At 38.4% G+C, this 5848-nt stretch overlaps 1 long non-coding RNA gene across 1 annotated transcript in view; it reads left to right on the top strand.

The window, feature by feature from the left end:
- The window catches only part of LOC106938014 (uncharacterized), a 20671-nt gene extending 18524 nt beyond the window's left edge, over positions 1-2147 (top strand). Inside the window, exon 3 of the long non-coding RNA XR_001422510.1 lies at positions 2053-2147. This is a non-coding gene — a long non-coding RNA (uncharacterized LOC106938014). The remainder of the gene's footprint in view (positions 1-2052) is intronic.
- Positions 2148-5848: the final 3701 nt, after the last annotated feature.

Here is a 5848-nt window from a genome sequence, read left to right as displayed (position 1 = left end):
TTATTTTGGACCATGAGTAAGAACCACATGTGCGAAGCTTATAGTCGTCGGTCTCGGATTGAATTTCACTGACTTGGGGTTTATATCCTGCTTCTCAATGGAGACTCATATTGTCATAATGCACCTGACAATATTTACAGTTACTGTGTTCTAGTGGTGGTATAAGTATGTCAGACATGCATATATCCATTTTTCACAGCAAATTTTAAATGCTGGTGTTAAAGTGGTGGGCACACTTGGCAGGCCCCTTAAAATTTCTGTTTGAATTTTCTAGTTTTTATTTGTTCTACTAATGAGGGCCCATCTGAAAATATTGTATGAGCTTACAGGGTAGGAGTTCAAAAGCTTTGTACTTCTTCCTGCTCCTTTTCCAGCATGTTAGGTTACTGTGGTACAAAAAATGTCTTTTGCATTCCTTGTTCTTGTGCATGATTTTATGCTAATATCATGTTATAAATAAATAAATATTAGATTATTGATTAATATTCTTGGTTGTTGCTATGTTGTTGTACAGTGTTTTAAGATCTTGTTCAATGTGGCCCTTTTTATCTTTGAGCCCCTACCACTCCAAAGGTCACTGCATGACCCTGAAATTGGCCACAAGGTTGCAATGCCAATCAAAACAAAGTTCTGCTGTGAGCACAGCAGACTCTGCTCAGCAGAGCCACTGAAAGAGTGGGAGTAGAGAGTAGAGGGGAAAAAGGTGGGGAGACGGCTCCATCTCTTTATGTTACTCTCCCACTTTCTCCATCAACAGCAGCACAGCGAGCAGCACACCATACGAAAGTGTGGTGTGGCCCTTCTTTTATAATGGAGAACGGCTCTCAGAGAGGAGATGGTTCCCATCACTCATTTCAAAGAGTCGGCTTTAAGAGCCAAATCGTTTGGTCACCCATCATTACAGGTCACCACAATACAACCAGCCAATTAGCTACATTTGCAGAGAGTAGATCACTAAAAAACATTAAGATTCAAAGTCTCATTTTTGAAATGGAAGCGCAACAGTTTAGTTTGCACACCCAGTCTAGGTTGACCTGCTAATAATAAACAGTCATGTCTAGCTATGGATTCTGTGTTTTCCTCTTTTATCCTCTTCTATCTGCTTACACACACTGTAGCTTACATAACTATGTTTATGTGTGACTGCTGCCAGTCATATGTAAACAGACTGAAAGTGATTAGACTATCCTTTAGGGAGGGTACAGATTGCAGAGAAGAATAAAAAGCTAAACTTGCACTACAATCCTTGCCTCACTTGGTTCCATCCATAAGGTGAGCTAAGTGTGGCCCAGTGCTGGACGGTGAATATAACTGTGTATCTGTTCCATTTGTATGACATGTATGGCTTGTAACATTTGATCATTTTTTGGCATTGAAGCCTGTTTTTATATAACCAAATCTCATTATTTCTCAAGATAATTTACACTGAGGGGTTCTGGTCGGGCCCTGAAACTGGTTAACAGATCTGGTGGAGCACAGAGATAAAAATGAATGAACTCCAACAGGATGCAGGATATTAAGGCACTAACATCCGTATCAGTCTGATAAATAAAACTGGGTTGATATTAACTTATGTGTATTGCCATCTTGTTGTCATTTCTTTCTGGAGGGGCAGGGCAGGAGGTTGGCTATGTGGTATTTGAACCCCAATCCAGAACCAGACAACATTCTGGGTGATGTATGCTGGGAAAAAGCTTTAGAAGTTGAACTTCTCACAGCCAGCTGAGCAAAGTTGGTGCCATCAACTAACTCACTCACTCTTTGGTTAGCTATCTGCACCGCAGCAATTTTAGGTTTCAGGTTCATCATGTTTCATAATTGCTTAAAAAAATGTTTAAAAAAAAATGGAGAAATTAGTAGAACAGCTGGAGATGGAACTGTGGATAAAAGCTAATCAATAATTATTGATGTTGACTGATTGTGATACATTTTTCAGCCATAGCATTTAGGCCTACCGTAAACTAGAAACTAGAATTACTTTCAGTCTGTTAAATGTGTTTAGTCACTAAATGTGTCTGAAGTAGGTTTCGCTGTGAGCATATATCCAGACAGATCAAAGCTTACCTTGATCAAACTGTTTCTGAAGGTTATCTTGGTCTGTCTTGTTTCCACTGACACGGTAAACTCCCTCAGTCGTTAGACCTGCAAAAACACAGACAATGTTCCTCATCAAAAACAGGCAAAAATTCAGTTCTGCTGTGTTAAAGCAACGTTACATGTGACGAAGATGAGCAGAATGTTATGTGTTATGACCAGGGGTCACGTTAACAGAATATTTTTCATATTTGAAACCTGCCCTTCATTCACACCCTTGACTGGTGCACATGGGCAGACATTAAAGTTTTTACGCAAAGAGTGCATTGCAGAGGCAACTAAAGTCAATCAATAAAAAAAAAATAAAATAAAAAATAAAAAAATCCTTTCTGAATATCATCTCATGGACACTGAAATGTGTCTTGCTGACCAGGAGCTGACAGCGTGTTGAAGAGTTATGGACATGAAGCTTTGAAGCGCATCTGGTTCAGGAGTGCATTCAAAGCCTTTGGTTGAAATGGCGCCACTAATTCCAGTCTCCAGTACATGATAGAGAACATAAAACATTTAAGAGAATGCAATGCTGTTTCCATTTATAGTCTAAACAGAGGAGCCGGCTGGCAGTTTATCTTGAGGAAATAAAGGCTCAGAAGTTAATTAGACTGTAACATGCGCAGTGCACGGCACAACTAATACAGCACACTGCATTAGTTGTGCGCTGTGATTTTAACAAATGGAGCTGGAAGACATTACCCTCAGAAGGAGCGCGGCAGATGTAAGATCTGTCTGTTTTGGGGAAGTGAAGCCACACAAAAAATCCTTGTAAAAGTACACGCCTGGACCGACACAAGGTAAAAAGCTCACAGAGTTCAATTGGTCAGTTTGGATCAGAAAGATCCAAAATCCTAATGAACCAGCGCAGATTTCTCTGCAGATGCGACCAGGAGGAATTTGTGAGGCTGTGCTTTCAGACCCCAACAGGTGAAGTGCTGGTAATTTAAATGGAGTTGTTTAATTTGTTATAAGTTATTGGAGCCACAGTCAGTGGTTTTTGTCACTACGGAGAAAAAGTTAGATGCGTTCATTTCCTTTATGTGTGATAGGATCTGGATTTATGGTTCAACTAGGTGAATAAAAATAAATAATAAAAATGTGTCTGAATAGCCTATCATATCATATTAATGATTATAATTTTACAGGTAAAAATAGTACATGACCGATAGCCTTACGTCAAAATGACAGACAAAAAAAAAGTCTAGCACAACCTCTGATTACGACTGGACTAGTGTGCACACTTAGGTGCCAGAAAGCATTTACTTAGCAAAAGACAAAAGGCTGCACTATTGTTTAAGCACTAAATATTCTTGAAATCTTACCAGCAATAATAATTGAGGAAAAAAATCATTAGAAATTAAACCAATTTTGCTTGCCTTCCAGCTAAGTTTAGAAACTCAGGTTTCTAACCTCCATATTTTTTTATCAGATTAAAGCTGTCTCCCATAAAATTACTGAGAGAAATAAAGCAGTGTTTCACATAAAGGAGCGTTTCACACTTTTGCAAGCGCCAGGACAGTTTTCTGGTGGCAGGAACAGCACAGTGCCTTAAGCACTATGCTGAAATATAGTGAAATATTTAGAAACATCATCAGCTCTATTATCTATGAAACTCTGTTATTCCTCTTTTCGGGTTGTCTAACGTCTGACAACAATAAATGAAAGGGCTATAAGAATTGAATACACTTTTTTCAATATTCCAAGGACATTAAGGTTTTTAGCTGGAACTTTAAAAAAAAATGGAAGAGCAACAGTTTAGTTTGCACACCCAGTTCAGTCAACCTGCTAAAAATAAACAGCCATTTCTGGCACTAACATTGTCTTTTTTTTTGTTATATTAATGTGCTGTGTTGCAGCTGACTTTGTCCACCTCTAATTCATCTAGTGGGAGACCAACACAGAAACTTTGAATCTTGTATTATATCAGGTTTACACACTACATTTAACACAAGTAACCACAGACCACAGCTAATTTAATCCTGTTTTTTGTCACCTGGGGGCTCATGGATAAAGCGTGTGTACACACAAAAAATGTGCGGCTCCATATTTTACGCACAAGTCGGCATGTTTAAAAATGAACTTTGCGTCAAAGTTTTTGTAAATATACGCACACTTATTCCATGGTGTGAAAATGTGCGGTAGCACGCAAACATTTTCTGTGAACAATATCAAACTACAATGCATCAAAACTCACCTAAATACACTGAAATCTAATTACATTTAGTTATTTAGACCAAGAAGCATCAAACCTGATGTATTTTTCATGGTTGTAATATTTTATTGTTTAAACGTAAACAATGAAACTGAAATACTCATACTGCTACAAACAAGGACATTGCCATGTTTATTGCTTCATGTGTTGGCAGACTTCCTGATATTTATACTAATTTACATATGTATTTGTGGGTGGCGACAGGGCAGACGAGAAACTGTGCTCTATTTCCCACAAATTAGGATTTATAAAGGAAAGGTGCGCGTACACATGGCTTTATGCATTCGGATTTTTATGTGCGCANTTTCTGATTTGTTCTTCTTGAGACTTTGAGGCGTTTCTTTTTTGGACAGTTATTCTCTCTGGTTTTCGATGCTGTGCAGCTGGAAATATTTTTGTTCTGTTTTTGTTTTCATATGGTTATTATAACAACTATAGCAGAAAGGTGGGTTTTTTTCTTCAACAACTAGGAGAAGCTAATCTGAAAGCTTAAATTATACCTGAACTACGACCCCAAATCCCAGAGGAGTTGAAAAGGTTTCATGGATGCAAACCTTTTCATTCTTAAAAATTTTTTCATGGATGAAAAGGAAAAAGCAAAAACCCAATATAAGATTTACTTTTAAGTTCTGATACTATTATATACCTGAAAATTTGACTTTTAATCATTTTGCAGAGCAGAGAGAGAAGGAGAAAGTTCAAATCATCTCTTCAATTAATCATAACGGGCAACGATCTTATCACCAAATCCAATGTCTGTCTGCCTGACTTTCTAACCATACAGCCAGAGAGACATTTAAAGAGGAGCTGCAAAAGCAAATGAGGTGGATTAGCAGAGCTTGCCAACAACTGATTGTCTCACCCAGGACATGTTACTGTAGAATATTGTCTCTGCTGCCAGAAATTAGGCATGTACAAACATTCTTAAGTCAGGTCTCTACAGATTTGTTGCAAAACTGACTGCTACCGAAGATCCTTCCTGTTCACAGCATCACCATACACAACTCTGAAGATACACAGATTCGAGTTACGACAACATTTAATCTACCTTTCGGATAAATAGTAGCTTTGAATTCATTTCAGTATTTTTAATTTTGTTGTAGTGCTTGATTTTGGGTATGAATTGGGTGTCCACTGCTGTCCATAAAACCTTTTTTATGGCGCACAGCCTGTGAAGTCATATATCTGTTCTCCTTTCGTCTGCTTTTCCTCTGTCTGCTGATTCTAAATTTAAACTTTAGTGAGCTATGTGCTGCTCTTTAGTTCTGCAGAGGCTGCAAAATGCATTTGAACAAAATTAGTCAATTGCCCGTTTCTCTTTATATATTTGGTTATTCACTTAAGTCAAAGTGCGACAGCCAACTATGTAGCTTTTGTTCTGGATAACCCAGACGCATAGTTCTGGTTGCGGGCCTCTTCCCTCCGGCGCTCGCTGTTCTCCAGTAAGGACATTTTAGCTGGTGGAAAGGGCCCACAAGCTATGCGGCCCAGAATAAGGCATTTGGTCATACTGCGGTGATCTTGGAATGGAAAGGTCATGGTGTGAAC

Source organism: Poecilia latipinna, unplaced genomic scaffold (genome assembly GCF_001443285.1).
Source record: "Poecilia latipinna isolate Pla-1442-1.1 unplaced genomic scaffold, P_latipinna-1.0 Scaffold2487, whole genome shotgun sequence".
Taxonomy (NCBI): Eukaryota; Metazoa; Chordata; class Actinopteri; order Cyprinodontiformes; family Poeciliidae; genus Poecilia; species Poecilia latipinna.
Note: the sequence above shows the minus strand (reverse complement) of the source record. Positions and strands in the feature narration are given on the sequence as shown.